Below are 17,833 nucleotides of genomic sequence, written 5' to 3'. Positions count from 1 at the left end.
GGAGCCTTTTGGAGACATTTGGAGCATTTGGAGCCGTTTGGAGCATTTGGAGCAATTTGGAGACATTAGGAGCATTTGGAGCCGTTTGGAGCATTTGGAGCCATTTGGAGCTGTGTTAAGCATTTGGTGGTTATTGGAGCATTTGGAGCCTTTTTTTTGGAGCTGTTGGAGCATTTGGAGCCTTTTGAAGCATTTGGAGCCATTTGGAGCTGTCAAGCATTTGTAGGTTGTTGGAGCTGTTGGAGCCATTTGAAGGCCGTTTGGAGCATTTGGAGCCATTTGGAGCTAAGAAGTAGTCGATGCACGTCTATGCAGGGCTAAATGTTTATAAGATTGCTGGCTTTCGCAAGTGATTCTGTAGTAGGATAGAAATTGTGTAATAAATATTATGTTTGTAAAAGACTTTGAGGTGTTTTATTTCTCGAACCTTACACTTTTCTGGTACTTTTTTAAATTAAAGTTGATTTGTATCGGCCAGGGATCGAACCAAGGACCTTAGTCGATTTAATCAATCAGTATATAGATTACAAATTTATTTAATGAATTTTGAACTTTTTCACGAATCTCTAGCATTACAATTATGAATTTCCAATATGGTGGTCTTGATGTCTGATAGGATGATGGTAGTAGAGGATTTAAAGTCTCTTTAAGAATTTTGAACATGGTTTATTGAAATTATTATTTTTTATATAAAATTAAATGTTTTGCATCATTCAGGGATCGAACCAAGGACTGGAGCGAATCGAATCAATATGTAAGTTAATGAGTGATTTATTTAATGAATTTTGGATTTTTTCCTGCTTTTCTAGCTACATTATTACATGATTTCAAGATGGCGGTCGAATTTCAAGATGGCGGGGGCACCTCGGTAATAAATGATTACTGCACTGTAGCGGGTTAGAATAAAATTATCCAGATGGAAATGTACTCCATAATACAAGTACACACACAAGATGGGGTACTCTGGCAGGTGGTAGCTCCTGGTAGCATGTACTGAACATAAAATGTCGGATCCATGATGGTCGACAAGGACAAAGTCAAATTTCAAGGACAAAGTCAAATTTCAATGTCACGGTCAAATTTCAAGGTCAAGGTCAAATTTCAAGGTCAAGGTCAAATTTCAAGGTCAAGGTCAAATTTCAAGGTCAAGGTCAAGGTCAAAGTTCAAGGTCAAATTTAAAGGTCAAGGTCAAAGTTCAAGGTCAAGGTCAAAGTTCAATGTCAACAGTTGAGGACAAAGGTATGGTGAACATAAAATTATACTACATGGTATCGGCACACTCTAGCAGATGAAAACAAGATGACGGTCTCCAGCGGATGAATACAAGATGGCGGACATGATGTCATACCAGTTGATGATATATACCTTGGTACTGGAGGTGGTAGATCAGTCTAGGTAGCTTTCATGGAGGAAGGATCAACCGTTTACTCTCGCCGGGAATCGAACCAAGGACGTACATCGATATAATCAAACAGAATTCAAATACGTTAATTTTTTGATGAATTTTGGAATTTTTTTCATTAAAATCGGATAATAAATAAAGATTTTCAAGATGGCGTCCAAATTTCAAGATGGCGGACATGACGTCATACTAGGTGAAGATATGTATACTTTGACATAAGTGGTGGGGGTCAGTATGCCAGCACCCACCGTGGGGGGAAGGATCAGTCGCCATTTTTAATTTTTTTGCACCCGTCGGGTTCGAACCGAGGACTCCGAGCTCCGTGTCGATAATGTTTGTTTTTTATAAATATTTTATTAAATTTATATTATTTAAATTTTTTTATAATTTTTTTAAAAAATTTCATTAAAATCGGATAATAAATAAAAAAGTTAAAGATGGCGGCCGTAACGGAAATTGCAACGGTGACGTCATCATCCAATATGGCGGGAAAAAAAATGTCGGAATGTTCGAGAAAACAAAATGATGTCATCCAAAATGGCGGATCCAAGATGGCGGATCCAAGATGGCCGCCGTGATCTACTTGTCCCGTTATGTTATGTCACGTTACGCTGTGTCCCGTTATGTTATGTCCCGTTACGTTGTGTCCCGTTACGCTGTGTCCCGTTACGCTGCATCCAAGATGGCCGCCGTGACGTCACAATCCAAGATGGCGGACGACAATCATCAATCCACAGCCAGAAGCCATGTCCCAGAAAATACTATCCTATACTACTATTTTATAAAGCTTTAAATAAGCATGCAAACTATTCAATACTAACTCTTTCCGGTAAATTAAAGTCTTAGAAAGAGAGAAGTGATTTTTGCTATAGTTTATATAGGCACAAAAAAATTTAAATAATTTTAGAAATTTGTGTGTTCGTTGGATAATTCTTAAAAATATTGAATTGCTTAAAAAATAAATCACTGTGAAAGAAGTAACTTTTAATTAATAAAGATTTTATAATACATACAATTCGTTATTATAAAATTGATTATTTGAGCTTAAATAAGATATTAAAGAATTGTTTTCATGAGATATTTTACTATTTAAAAAAACAATGGATGTATTTCCGCCACGTGCGGTTCAATGAAAGTTCTCAGGGAAGAGGTAAGAAAATGAACCATAATATATTAAATTAAGAGAGTGAAAAAGTGAACGAGTAAGCAAGTGTATAGTAAGCAAGTTTTAAATCACACAAATGTGAAAGTTTGCATATTAAAAGCACAAATTCTAAATAAGTAACCAGTACACATGTCAGGAAGCAACCCACTGCTGATAGCTCTGGTAAAATAAACGCTTAACGCTCCCTACCACCTGCAGAAAGGAGTCCTTGAATTAATTAAAACATGACCAGAAACAAATAAGCAGCAGCTACCACCCAGAGGTTACCAAGCTGAGACAAGTGAGCAGCAGCCACAAACCAGTTGTTTTCGAGCTGAGACAAGTGAGCATTATCCAAAACCCAGAATTCTCCGATCTGAGAAAAGTGAGCTGTAGCCAACACTTAGATGTCTCCGAGCATAGACCTACAACTTAGATGCCGCGAGCTAATACAAGTAAACCAACAGCCACCACCGACATGCATTCAGACTGAAACAAATGAAATGCCACCACAATCCAGATGCATCCTAGCTGAGACAAGTGAACAGCAGCTACTAACATATATCTTCTAAATGAGGCATTAGAGTAGCAGCCACTATACAAATGTCTAATTGCTGAGACAAGTGAGCAGCCGCCACCACACACGGGTAGTTTAGCTGGTTCGCCTGTTGCTGTGAAGGTCATGGGCCTGTCCCTGTTCCCGCGTGCCTCTTTAGTACCGCGGTGCCTAGCTCTCTTCACACGCGAATGCGATATTGCCTTCGTTTAAGTTTTGGGAGACTAGGAAATATAGACGAAACACAATATCGTAAGTAACGGAACATCGCAAACCAAAAACCAACCGTTTTTTAAATTTTTTTATAAATATTTGGGAACATTTAGCCGTGGAAAATCCGCCGTATTCCGCCCGGGAGAGTTGTCAGGCATCAAGGAGCAGAAGGGAGAAATAGACGCCATTTATTATTCCGGACGGGTTTTTATTACCGGCAGAGGCCTGTTAGGAGGGGTAAGAGGGGAGCTAAGTGCCTGGCGCCGTCACGTGACGTCAGCCCTCTAAGTAAATCAACCCCCGAGAGCCGGCAGGACGTCCTTGAGGAATACGTCAGTCCACGTCTGGAGCCGCGCGGAGAGCAGTTATTACTGAGACGCAGCGTCCAGATGTGCGCGCAGGGAAATGTTCTAATGTGATTTTTGTTCAGGAGGGGTGTGGGGTGTGGACAGAGGGAGTGGTGGGGAAGAAGAGACGACGGGCGTCTCGTCGAATCCGGGAAGGGGTTAAGTGTGAAACGATGTCCAGCGAGCCGCAGTTGAAAGTTTCAGAGGCCGCTGTCCGAGGAGGCGACGCGCGGGAGGTTGGCAGGCCTGCGTCGCCTGGGCAGGGGGGGTTGGCAGGCCTGTCCTCGCGTGACGCAGCCGCTGGCGAAAGACTGAATCTTTCAGCCGTGTCGCGGGGGCGGGGGGCAAGCATAATTGGCTGACAGCGAGTCGCTGTCCGCTGATGTGGGCGCCCCGCCCTCACTTAATGCCAACCCCTCCGGCGCCGGCCTTAAATATGCAGCAGTTGGCGGCCCGATTTAGCGGCGCGCGCCTCTTGACTGACGAGCACTCAGTGCCTCCCGCCAACTGACCGGAACTAGCGAGGCTCCTGTGTCACCGCGTTGTCGCGTCTCTTCAACATATCTCATTTGAAAAGAATAATCAAAACAATGTTTCACTGAAAGGTTCATAGCAGTAGTTAATCAATATCTGTTAATAATAGTGTTCTCGATGCATACCTATTGGTCTTGAGGATGAGATGTAAGCATCTTGCACGATGCTGTCTGATGGACGGCGTGTAGCGAGAGATCTGAGTGCGCATCATACACAGCTACTGACATCGAGTGGTGAGGCGCGAAGCCCTATCCTCGGCTGTGGATGCCTTCTTGGCCGGTTGGGCTGCAGACACTAGACACAATACATACCTGAGTCTTTGTTACAGGCTTCCATGGAGTGTATACTTTTTGATGTTAGGTAATAATATGTATTATTGAAGTAATTTATCAAAGCTTTAAAGTCAAAGGTGTACATTACGTAATTGGATCTAGGGTTTCATCGCAACAATCTGCTTACTAATTATAAACATAACTAATTCGTAATTAGTTGTTTTTAAAATAACTGTAAAATTAAATAGATATTACTGTTTAGAACTTTGTTTTCATTTTAAATTTGTATTTAATAGCTATATGATAATAAATTAGTGTACTAAGATTTTTCAAGCAGTACCTAATGAGAAAAATGATCTGATACGTGTTATGTGTTAAAAATGCTTTATATGGTAATATCTATCATTTTTGACTTAAAGGACATGAAATTTTAATTTTTTAAGAACATGTTTAATTTTTTTCCAGAGCAAAAATTTGGTTTTGCCCAATTTTTTAATACGTGTTTAAAGTATTCTGGCCGAAAATTGTTTTCGGAGGCGCAATTTAACACAACGTTATTATATCATTGGTCGCATAGCATTGGCAGTAAATTTTGCGTTCTCAATTTTGATACGCTGTCTTAAATAAATAAATAAGACATTTAGAAGTTTAGCGTAGGGTAACTAAACTACCAATAAGAGATCTTAAATTTCATGGTACTTACCAAAAGTGAAGAGAATATTTTACCATAGTTGCCAGCCAATATACAAAGTTACTTAAGGAAAAACACATACATAAAGTAAAAAAAAAATTGTATCCCATTTTAAAAGCTATTTGTTGGAGCCCAAAATAAATCCAATTAAACAAGTGACCTCTCAGCAGTTGTCATTAGTGATTCACTTGCGGACTTGTTGCGCCTCGCCACACCGCAGTGGTCCACGTAGTTCTCAGAGCCCTCCACAGATGGCGCTGGCGTGCAGAATGTCCTCCGTGCAATATTAGCCGCGCTTTCACAGCAGTCATGGCATTATCTAACTTTGTGCATAAAAGTGTTTGCACGAGGTACAAAAATATATATGGTGCGTAACTATAAAGACTAATGTATATTTATATATATTTACATAAATAAATCAGGTCATATATAATGTTATATAGAGTGCATTGAATTTCGACAATTTTTTGATCAAATACCATCATAACATAGCTACCTACCTAAATAGTAACAATTTTTTTAATTTCTTGGTTTGTATATGGCAAAGAAATGAGCAGCCAGAATTTGAAGTTAGGGGAAGCAATAATTTTCTACATTGTATAATAACAAAGCATTTAATTTCACATCCAGATTATGTAGGTACATAATTGAAAACTATATAATAAGTAACTTATCACTGCATATGTTACAAATGTTAGAGGATTTCCTCACCAAAATAAGACAAAGATAAAATGTCAGGTTACCGTAGTCCTATGCCTAGTGGTTAGGCAACAGGTATGTGATTGTTATCTGGCAAGCCTACATATCCTTCACAGTTTCCTGGTCTCCGGCAAGCATGCAGTAGCACAGTGCGGCGGTGTAAGCCCTAGGGTTGTTATTGTAAATGGTCGCATGCACCGTGACTAGCAGCGAGGTCTTGTGGCTATGGACACACCCCGAAGTACGAAGTGTCACATTGAAGGGCACAGAGACGGAGTGTTGGGTAAACCTGTGCGACTGTCGCGAGTAGGAAATCTTATCATCATTATTGAAGCATGGTGAGGGAACAGTGGCGTGTGTTGGTGCGAAAGAGAAACGACAGTTTTGTGACTGTTGTGCAGGCAGGCAGACATGCTGCTGGTTTGTAAGCAGGGTCTGATTACAGCCCGCGGCCTGGTGGCGGGGAGCAGAACTAAGCCACAAGCCCCTGAGACCCTCGATGTTAGCATTACAGGCATTTCCAGAGAGAGGTTAAGTAAGTTAGTAAGTACAAGTGTGGTGTACAGGAGTGTAGGCATAGTGGGCTCCCTTGAGTGTGTGTTCGCACGCATGCGCTGAAGAAACACGCTCCTTCCAGCCGAGACAGGGCTGCGGGCTGACTCATGGCCCCCACTGGGTGGACCCCAGTGCCAGGAGGGGGCCCGACCTCGGCCGGATTTTATTTTTATATAAAACGGCTGCACGCACGAAAAATTGTCACGTTCCGCCTGAGCCGAGCGTGCAAGAACCGGCCAATCACCGTGCGAGAAATCTTCTATAATACCAAGCAGGTTAAGGCGGGCTTTTTAACTAATTGTTCGTGATTATATTTAAACAAATTATTTAAATTAATTTTGAAAGAAACTGTAAATTATATTTGAAAATTAAAAAAGTATTCAATTTTTCATCAATGTTTTCATATGACGTTATCACGTAAAATTATCGTCCATAAACCGACTTTACAGACAACCCCCCCCTTTTTATCTCAGAATGTGAAATAAATATACATACTCGCTGTGGTTATTTTAAAGAAAATAATTTTATAAATAAAACTTAGTTTTGACTTATAAAATATTAACCATAATTGCACCGTGTATTTTCAGGTTAAATAACATATTCTTAAAAGAGTGTAGGTAAGAAATAACCATGTAATTATGTAGCACGTGACTGTAAAATACGGGGGGGGGGGGGGGGTGTTCTACGATCCTGGGTCCAGGACCCGTGATCGGATGTGGGGCCCATGGGTTGACATGGGTTGAGATTCTGCCCCGGCCTTCAGCGCAGGGCGAGTGTGTGTGTGCGCGCGTGTTGGACTCGCTAGGGAATAGCTGCGTATCTCCCTGACTCAGCCACGGCAACACAGGCCATGCCATGTAAAATACTGCGTGACCTATCATCTCACACCAGCAACCAAGAAGTTAATACGTAGAGACCGGAGAAATTCGCGCTTTCGATGACCTCTAGGATAGACTCCACAACCCCCTACATACTCAGGCAAATGCCACCTGCTCATTGGCTATTGACTCGTGACACCTGTCTACTGGGACGCTTGAAATTCGATACTTTTATTTTTGAAGGTTTTTCATTGGCTCAAAGTCCTTCAGATAAACTGTAAGCCAATCACAGAAGCAATATAAAGGTACAGTTGCTTGGATTCTAGCATATCGTGAAATGAATCCACGAATTTTTCCGGTCTCTACTAATACGTTATAACAGTAAGTAATGCATCCCGCTAGCTAATGCACGTTACGTCATGTGATCTCATCTTTCTCCACACACCACTTGGTAAGAGGATTGAAGAGAAAAATGGTAGTCTAGATGGAACCTTAGGTTTAGGTACGACAGATTTATTAAGCTGTACATGCGAACAGAATGTTAAAAACCAACAAACATGAAATGTGCTCATATTCCGCATAAATATTGAGGTAGCATATAGACTATACTCGAACACTCCAAGAATTAACATTAACATTAAGTCTCTCAGACTAGATTCGAGGCAAACCTCAGCAATTATCATTTATTCAAAGAGTTAATGCACAAAACATGACTAGCTTCAAGCAAAACTCTGAGCACAATCATACAAGAGGGGTGAGGAGGTGGGGATTAGTGCCACGTGCCACACCGACTGCCAAACATTGCATAACTCTCTATCAAATGTCGACACCTTGTATGTCAGTACCCATGGACACACTCTCCATGAATGAGAGTTATGCCAGCAATCACAATAATAATTGTATAATTGTTTGAGAGTTACATAGTAAGGTATAAGTTCAAGATGGCTACCTCAAATGGCAAAAAAAAAAACAGCAATTATAAAACGTAAGCATGTGGTGCGTGTGTTGGTGTTTCTCAACCTACAGCCTTGACCTCCAGCTGCCGGCAGCCGTGTCGACACTAGCGTTCCAGATGTGGCCTATCTGCCAGGCGTCACTCCTGCACAGTCGCGCGGCACTGCACTGTTGTTCGGGAGGGCCTGTGTTTGAAATGCGGTCCTGCCAGCCTCGTTTCCCTTTCACAATGGCAACTTGATTCACTTCTGGAACGCACTTGTCATAATTTATTTTGCTTCCATAACTACCGTGTCTTTATGCATTAATTTAAATTAACTCGTAAATTGTTCATAAAAATAATACGAAATTTAAATGGTTTTTAAGAAACTTAAAGGCCTAAATTTCTGTCAATCCTGCATGAACTAACATCATTTAATCGTATTGTTTACAGTTATATAATAATCATTTTGTGTAGGCTTTGACGTGCATTACTGATTTTATTGTATAGCATTTATTAGCGAATACAAATTTGGATTTCCCAAAACCCTGAAGAACTAGTGTTTGTAGGAGTGTGAACTTTTCTATTTATTTATAAATGATAAACAAATAAAATAGGTAAAACATTTTTAATGCTACACAGAAAAGCTTTATTTAAAACGGTAGTCAATATTATTACATACTATAAGTTCATGCTAGGTTTGACACAGATATTGAAATTTAAGTTTCTAAAAACCACAATTATTTGTGTCTACTGAATTTAATAATTAATTTTATAAACAAATAATTATTGTTAAATCCTGAATTTATTTAAAATTATGAGCAAAAACGAGATATAATGGAAGCAAAACAATTGAGATTACTAGCCCCTTGCATATTGACGTAAATGAGCGCGTTTGATATCATAACTATCAACGATATTTGGAGCTCCTGATTAACAAAACGTATACGTGTTTTTTAAATTTTTTTAAAATAAAATGGTTCCCTATTCGTTGTGTCAATGAGTATTAAAAATAAAATAATTACTTATCTCTTTTCAAGATTCCTGACTAAATTTGAGAAACATTAAACAAAAATTCAAGTTAACATTTTGTGGTATTATTTAATGTTCTATATAGATTTACTCTTGCTTATATAACTTATTGTCTTTATAATAGAAAAGTTGTAATACAGTATGGGGTATATTTTGTGAATACATTCTGCTGTTATTGTATAAGATAATGTAAATATATGTTATTAATATAGGGAGATTTTCTACACCGAATACTTACAAATTGCGGGGCTTATTGTAATGAAACGATATTCATAAACAGGAATTTTACTCTGAAGTATTGTTTATGTATTTAAAGAGAATTCAAAACCTTATACGCCTATAATTTATATTCAAAACATATTTAGCTATACGTCTTGATTGTTTAATTATCGGGAGTACCAAATTGAGTTTGCACAATATATAACTGTGTCACAACTTAAAATAAATGCTTGATAATGTGTCGATTGTAACAACCATTGAGATCTTGTTTGAGCACCATTTTTACTTAATATTTACTGGGACTAGACTAGGAATGCTAAACACCTTCATTCTCCACGAGTCGTAAGTTGTGATTGCTTAAAAAAGACCACGACGCCAATTCTAGTTGTAACAAGCGTTGAATATGGAACGCTGTCATCGTAAAGATGGCATAGAATTAATGCATTTGATTAATATCTCACCGAAGAACAGTATGAAAATAAAATCATTCATCAGATATCATTGATGGTTTTGTCGATAACTTATTAAAAATCATATCAATAAGGAGTGTCAGTTCAAACTCAGCTTCATTCTGGACATCGCAATGAGATCGATAATAGATTGGCCCAACCCTTACTTATATATCTAGAAAATACAGTGGAAACCTTGATAACTAGCAATGTGAATATTGTTACAAGCAAGTTTAAAACCATAAATAATTAATAAGATGCCAAAAGACATGAGATACATACACTCCAAATTTAAAAGTGCACAAACGTATAGCTGGTTAGTTTACAACTTTTTATTGCTCCATAAAAGACGAAAAACATGTTTTGACGAGACAAAGACACTTTTAAAAAAATGAAAAATAATATAAGTATATCTAAATGCATTGTTGTAAATTCTGTGTAAGTATAATGCATTATTAGTAGTTTTATTAAGATAGTTCTGGCACAAGCGGAGGAGTAAGGTGGCGGCCATCTTGGCTATCCTCCAAAATTCCCCTTCTCCCCTAAACCACCCGAAAATCCTTATTATGTCCCTAGATTTCCCTATTTCTAGGGAGAAGTTCAATTTTAGAGGGACAGTTTCCCGTTTTATTTTTCTGGAAAAATCCCGATTCCTCTGGAAGGGGCAGCATAGCTCGTGAAAGAGGCAGTATTCTTTAGAGCCCTAGCAGAGGTTGTCACAACCTTGAACTACCCACAATTTGAATTTATGATTAATCACCGCCACCATCTAGTTTTGGTCTGCTGGAGGCTGCTATATTTTATAAAAAAAAATCAAGGTCAACCACAAATTTAGTTCCACGTTCAATAGCGCTTAAATTTACCAAAAGTCCAATCAAAAACATACAACCTTTAACCGCTCAGCTAGCAGATCAGTTGGAGAATAAATAGAAAATAGTAGCTTTCAAAGAATGTCTTCAAGCAAATAGTAGTAATGTATGACAAGGAGCCAATGTTTAAATTTCAAAAATAAGATAATATTATTATATAATATTAAGGCATAGTTATGTATCTGGGCCCAATTAAAAATACTATATTAATATTTTATAGGTATGTCTTTAACATATTAAATTTTAATTCTTATAACAAAAAATTACATTTGGTAATTAAAGGTAAGTTTAACTAATATCTTATAACATAGGTATGTCTTAGGCGTATATGCATTCATCCATACAATATATTATTATATATGCTAAAATACATTAAATTTATATTAAAAATATTATTAAAATATTAATAATTTTAAAACCAAAGCTAGAAATTTTAAAGCATTGTCTTTTTCTGTATATTATACCATATTTTATGCAAGATATATATACTTAAAATGTTAGTATAACTATACTCCAATGAAATTGGTAAATATTATGGCCTACGATTTGTCATAGTGGTATTATTTATAGTGTTATAAGTATGCTAATAAGAAGAGTGGGTTATAGACTTACTAAATAATTTTAATTAAATGCTGCGATAATAACGTATGCTTTGTAGGTCTTCACAATCCACAACAGTGGCTTTGCACCATGTTGCGGGCCTTATTCCAAAGAAAATATTATATTATTATGTATTATTAATTTAATAACGTGTGAAAAACAGTATTGTTAAACGGTGTTATGACAGTATTGTTTTAGCTGTATAACTAAATATTTCTGCTGGTATAATTCTTTTCACGCTTTAGTTTGACATGGGTAAATTTTTTCACGAATTATTATTTTATTAACTAAATCACACAGTGTATTATAGTTACGAGCCACGAGTGTGTTAATATGTTAAGTCCAACTAAGAGGCGTGAATATTTCTCGACCGGAGTGTTGCTGTGGCTGACTGTGGCTCAACAAAGTAGCATTGAGCTAGGTCCTATTCGTATGCCATGTTGTCACTTTCACATGCTAGGAACCTACCTCAGACTACACACGTCCATTTGGACAATTAGTTAAGCTGCATAAACAATCTAATTATCAGCAAGCTTCAAGTTTAAGAATTATTTAATTATAAAGTTTGTTTTAAATGTACGAGAAAAAATTTTGGTACTTTTTTTTTTTCAAAGAATCTACTATTTGTTTATTCATGTTGAAAAAGAGTTATTTAATTTGAGATCATAAGAGCGTCCTTACTATTCTAATTTATTATATCTTTTTCTATTAAATATATGAATAATTTATCTCTACCGATAAATAATAAGCAAGAAGTTTCACTTTTGTTGCGCGTGGACTCAACACTCACATTTAAAAAAAACTATAAATAACTTGCAAAATAAAGTTGCGGAAAAACCAATTTACAATAGTCATGAAAATTTAACAGTAAAAGCGGTTTTCTTTTTGATAAAACTATGTAAAACTTTCTTAGTGGCGAAGTAAACAAGTAATGCTATACACCAACAAACCAATTGCTAACCTCAAAATAGTATATTGATATCTAAATAAACGATATGATGAAAGAAAGTTTTCATGAAATCATCTATGTCTTCTTTAATTTCATGAAAAATTAATTAAATTAATTTAAACAAAATATTGTTTGGATAAAATATTATTTGACATAAAGAGAGTGGTTTTATATTACGACTGCACAATTATCAGAAGTTGGTTCGCTTTCATTAACACCGAAAATCGTTTGAGTTCATTCAGGGGCATGCGAAGCTATAATTGCAGTAATTCAAATTTTCTTCTGCTTTGTGTGTTTATATATTGATATCTGACTGCAAGTGAATTCTGTGATGTTAATGTCAGTCTGTGGCATAACAAAAGTGTTGAAAGTGAGTGTCGTTTATTGAGGGAAAGATTTTAGTAGTAAAAAGAAATTGCCACTAAAGTCTCATGTCATTGAAAAGGAAAATTTAAATAAGTTTTATATCAACTTCAAAGGAATATAATTAAACTTTGGAAGGTTTTTTTCGGAACTCGCACCCGAGGATTCTAAGCCTGAGGCTGAGACTTATTTTGCAGTTAAGTCACGTAGTGTTGCTAATCATAGTGGCATTGTTGCACTCGTGTGACTGCCACGAGGCCATGCAACAAGCATGCAGTAGCACAGGCATGGGGGAGAAACTCTAATTACCGAGACTGAGACCTAGTTTTTTGAAGTAGTTATGGGCTCGTCCGCTAGAAGTAGTATGTGAATGACGGTCCGAGATCAGGCGCCAGGCGGTGGATTGAGATTGTCGGTCCGCCATCTTGGATTGTGACGTCACGGCGGCAATCTTGGATGGTTGTGACCTTGACCTTTGACCTTGACCTTGAATTTGATCCTCAAAAATCGCCAAAATCCGCCAAAATTGGGCAAAATTTGCCCAAAATTCCTCAAAAATCGCCAAAATTTCCATTTCTGTGGAAAAAAGTTCCGCCAAAAAATCTCAAAAAATTCCACAAATTAAAAATTTCTCATTTCGAGGGAAAAATTTCCCGTTTCGAGGGAAAAATTCCCGTTTTTAGTCCTTAAAAATCCCAGCGGCTGAAAATTCCTAAAACTGGCTTAAGCATCCTTAACTCAAGCCTCAGTTAAGCCATTTCTAGGAATAAGGATACCATGACCGCCATCTTGAATTATGACGTCATCGTTGCAATTTCCGTTACGGCCGCCATCTTTAAATTTATTATCCGATTTTAATGAAAAAAAATTTAAAATTCATAAAACAAATTAAATAATAAAATTTTTAATAAAATATTTAAAAAACAAACATTTACGACACGGAGCTCGGAGTCCTCGGTTCGAACCCGACGAGTGCAAAAAAAAATAAAAATGGCGACCGATCCTTCCCCCGAGGTGGCTGCAGGCATACTGACTCCCACCACTTTTTATCATCATCTAGTATGACGTCATGGCCGCCATCTTGTCTTCGATGCTGGAAGCCATCATCATTGTATCGTCGGCTAGAGTGCGCCGATGACATGTTAGTTTAATTCGTATCCGCAAGAGTGCAGTAATCATTTATTACTGTGACATCCGCCATCTTGTCATTTGGCCGCCATCTTGAAAATCCGTAATTATTTAGCTAGAAATTCGGGAAAAGTTCCAAAATTCATTAAATAAATCACTCATTAATTTACATATTGATTCGATCGATTCCCGTCCTCGGTTCGATACCCGATCGTTGCAATAATGTTTAATCTTATGTAAAAAAAATAATTTAAATAAACCATGTTCAACATTCTTAAAGAGACTTTAAATCCTCTACTACCACCATCCTATCAGACATCAAGACCACCATATTGGAAATGTGTAATTTTAATGCTAGAGATCCGGGAAAAAGTTCAGAAATCATTAAATAAATTTCCGATCAATATACTGATTAATTAGATCGACTAAGATCCTTGGTACGATCTAGGATGATGCAAAAAAATTAAATATATCATCAATTTAACATAATAGTAACAGGTTCGAGGAATTAAACACCGCAAGTTCTTTTACAAACATAATATTTATTACATAATTTCTATTCTACTACAGGATCACTTACGAAAGCCAACAATCTTATAATCATTTAGTTCCGCAGCGGTGTGAAATGACTAATTCTTAGCTCCAATCGGTTTATACTAGACAGAGTCCAGCCAGAACCTTTACAGACATAGTCCACCTCTTCTTGACAGAGTTTCTGGATACCGTTTTTAACAGTTTGCTTCACATCGTTAGAACTGTAAATTACTGCAGCAGATGTCTTGAATGCACACTTCTTCACTTCGTCATCGAACGGATATGGCTTTCCATATATACAGTCCAACCACAAGTTATATTTCAAAGGTCCGTTTGTTGCTACATCATCAGTAAGCTGATTGATTATCTTCTGTCTGATATCGTCAAGAAAATTACAAATGTCCTTCGACTCACCGAACGTATTTAGATAATAGTAGTCTTTCAACGTTCCACGAAATGCAGGCTGCGCCAAGTAGAAGCCATTATCGTTCACTTGTAATGCTACGAACACAGTCTTAGGTTTAGTTCCATGTTCAGACGTCATAACAATCGGTTGCTGGGCATCTGTTTTTTTGGTTGTACGCTTTCGTGTCTCCAATCTAAAGCGAGGAGTCGAAATGTCGGCAGGTAGTTCAGCAGTAGGAGCACAGACTCCACCTTTACATTTTTTCGCATGATGTCGCAAACTGTCAATTCGAGTAAACCATTTAAGGCACTCATCACATCAAAACTTCATGCGAGAAGGATTCTTCGCGCATTTGCTCCGCTCATGTCTTCGTGCATCATGGTGAAATGCGAACGACGTATCACAGTAGCTGCAAGGATACCGTGGTGATGAAGACGATCCTTTCAGACCCGATCCAGATACAGGCGTTGCAACAGTAGTACCATTTCCAGGCATTCTCTTATGCACATCGATGCATCGTTGTTGCGCCGAAACCTTTACTTTCTGCCGCACAGCAGGACCTTTGCATGCCTTCATGTGCGTTTTCATATTATCTTTTCTGGCAAACTGCTTATGACATTTCTCACAAACAAACATTTTACGATATAGGTTCTTGGCACATTCGCTCCTCTCGTGTCGCCGAGCATTGCTGTTGTTTGAGAAAATCTTGTCGCAGTAACAGCACCGATGTTCGCTAGTTGTCAAATCAGCATCCATTGAAGTCTCCATCGAGGTCGTATCGTCGATCGTCGTGGTTTCCTGCACATCCAGCTCAGTAGTCATTAAGCTATCTTCTGCTGGTGGTATCACATCTGTTGAAATCTCCTCCAATGTTGACATCGTCGTCGTTGCCAACGGGATCTGCTCCACCATTGTCGTCGCTGTCGTCAAGGTTCCCGTAGACGATGATACAACGTCCATCGAGTTCGGCGTTAAAATCGGTAAATATGCCATCGAGTTCGCAAGAACAGGTAATTACGCGACTTATTCACCAGATGAAATAATCTAGGTGATCCTTACACCGTCGACGACAGTAACAAACTGAGCGACCTGCTGTCTAGGACTCGCTTATATACATGCACCGGATGGAATAATACGCAAGTCAAATCAAGAACCACTTACTATAATACCAGAGTCAAAACAACATTAAAAATAGAAGGACCATCAACGAAAAGGCAGCACATTTGGAAGCACCGACAACGAAAAGGCAGCACCGACAACGAAAAGGCAGCACCGACAACGAAAAGGCAGCACCGACAACGAAAAGGCAGCACATTTGGAAGCACCGACAACGAAAAGGCAGCACCGACAACGAAAAGGCAGCACATTTGGAAGCACCGACAACGAAAAGGCAGCAGCGACAACGAAAAGGCAGCACATTTGGAAGCACCGACAACGAAAAGGCAGCACCGACAACGAAAAGGCAGCACATTTGGAAGCGCCGACAACGAAAAGGCAGCACCGACAACGAAAAGGCAGCACCGACAACGAAAAGGCAGCACATTTGGAAGCACCGACAAAGAAAAGGCAGCACCGCCAACGAAAAGGAAGCACATTTGGAAGCACCGACAAAGAAAAGGCAGCACCGCCAACGAAAAGGAAGCACATTTGGAAGCACCGACAACGAAAAGGCAGCACCGCCAAAGAAAAGACAGCACATTTGGAAGCACCGGCAACGAAAAGGAAGCACCATCAACGAAAAGACCGCACCGCCAACGAAAAGAAAGCACATTTGGAAGCACCGGCAAAGAAAAGGCAGCACCGCCCACGAAAAGGAAGCACATTTGGAAGCACCGACAAAGAAAAGGCAGCACCACCAACGAAAAAGAAGCACATTTGGAAGCACCGACAACGAAAAGACAGCACCATCGACGAAAAGGAAGCACATTAATTTGTCATTGACTGCAATATTCATTGGTTCCAATATTCATTGGCTCCAATATTCATTAGCTCCAATATTCAATGGCTCCAATTTTCATTGACTCCAATATTCATTGGCTCCAATATTCAATGGCTCCAATATTCATTGACTCCAATATTCATTGGCTCCATCAGTCATTGACACCTACAGTCTTTTGGTTCCAAAAGTCTTTTGGCCCCAAATATATTAGGCTAGAATTCTTCGAGTCAAAGAGACTATGAGACCACATGGCTACGAGTCTAAAATGATCTAGCTGGTTACGAGTTATACATGGCTTGCGAGGCTACAGAGCTACGAAGTTTCTAGTACACAGGTTTACATGACTGCGAGGATACAGGACTACAAGTCTGCAAGAGTACTTGACTACGAAGGTACTCGTCTACATGACTCCAGTTACCGCATCTGTCTTCGACAGAATTTTCTCTTTTGCTCCAACTGCTCCATCAGCATTATGTTATAAGATTACAAGGCCTCTTGCTTACGTAGCTTCAAGTCTACGAGCCTCCAATGCATCATGACTACGAGACTACGAGCCATGAGGTTACGAGTCTATGCGATTGCAAGTCTTCTAGGTTACGTGATCGCGAGGCTATAGGACTACGAAGCTTCCAGAACGCATGGTTACGAGACTGCGAGGCTACAATTCTACGAGGTCCCAAGACATCCTGGCTACGCGACTACGAGCCATGAGGTTACGAGACTACGTGACTACGAATCTTCAAGTTTACGAGACTGCGAGGCTACAGAGCTACGAAGCCTCTAGTACACAGGTTTACGTGACTGTGAGGATACAGGACTACCAGTCTGCATGAGTACTTGACTACGAAGCTACTCGTCTACGAGCCTCCAATGCATCATGACTACGAGACTACGAGCCATGAGGTTACGAGTCTATGCGATTGCGAGTCTTCAAGGTTACGTGATCGCGAGGCTATAGGACTACGAAGCTTCAAGTCTACGAGGATACTTGGATACGTAGCTTCAATTCTACGAGGTCCTAAGACTTCATGACTACGCGACTTCGAGCCATGAGGTTACGAGATTACGTGACTACGAATCTTCATGTTTACGAGACTGTGAGGCTACAGAGCTACGAAGCCTCTAGAAAACGAGTTTACGTGACTGCGTGGATACAGGAATACAAGTTTGCATGAGTTC

Source organism: Bacillus rossius, chromosome 16 (genome assembly GCF_032445375.1).
Source record: "Bacillus rossius redtenbacheri isolate Brsri chromosome 16, Brsri_v3, whole genome shotgun sequence".
Taxonomy (NCBI): domain Eukaryota; kingdom Metazoa; phylum Arthropoda; class Insecta; order Phasmatodea; family Bacillidae; genus Bacillus; species Bacillus rossius.
The sequence above is the reverse complement of the archived record's forward strand: the minus strand, read 5'-3'. Positions refer to the sequence as shown.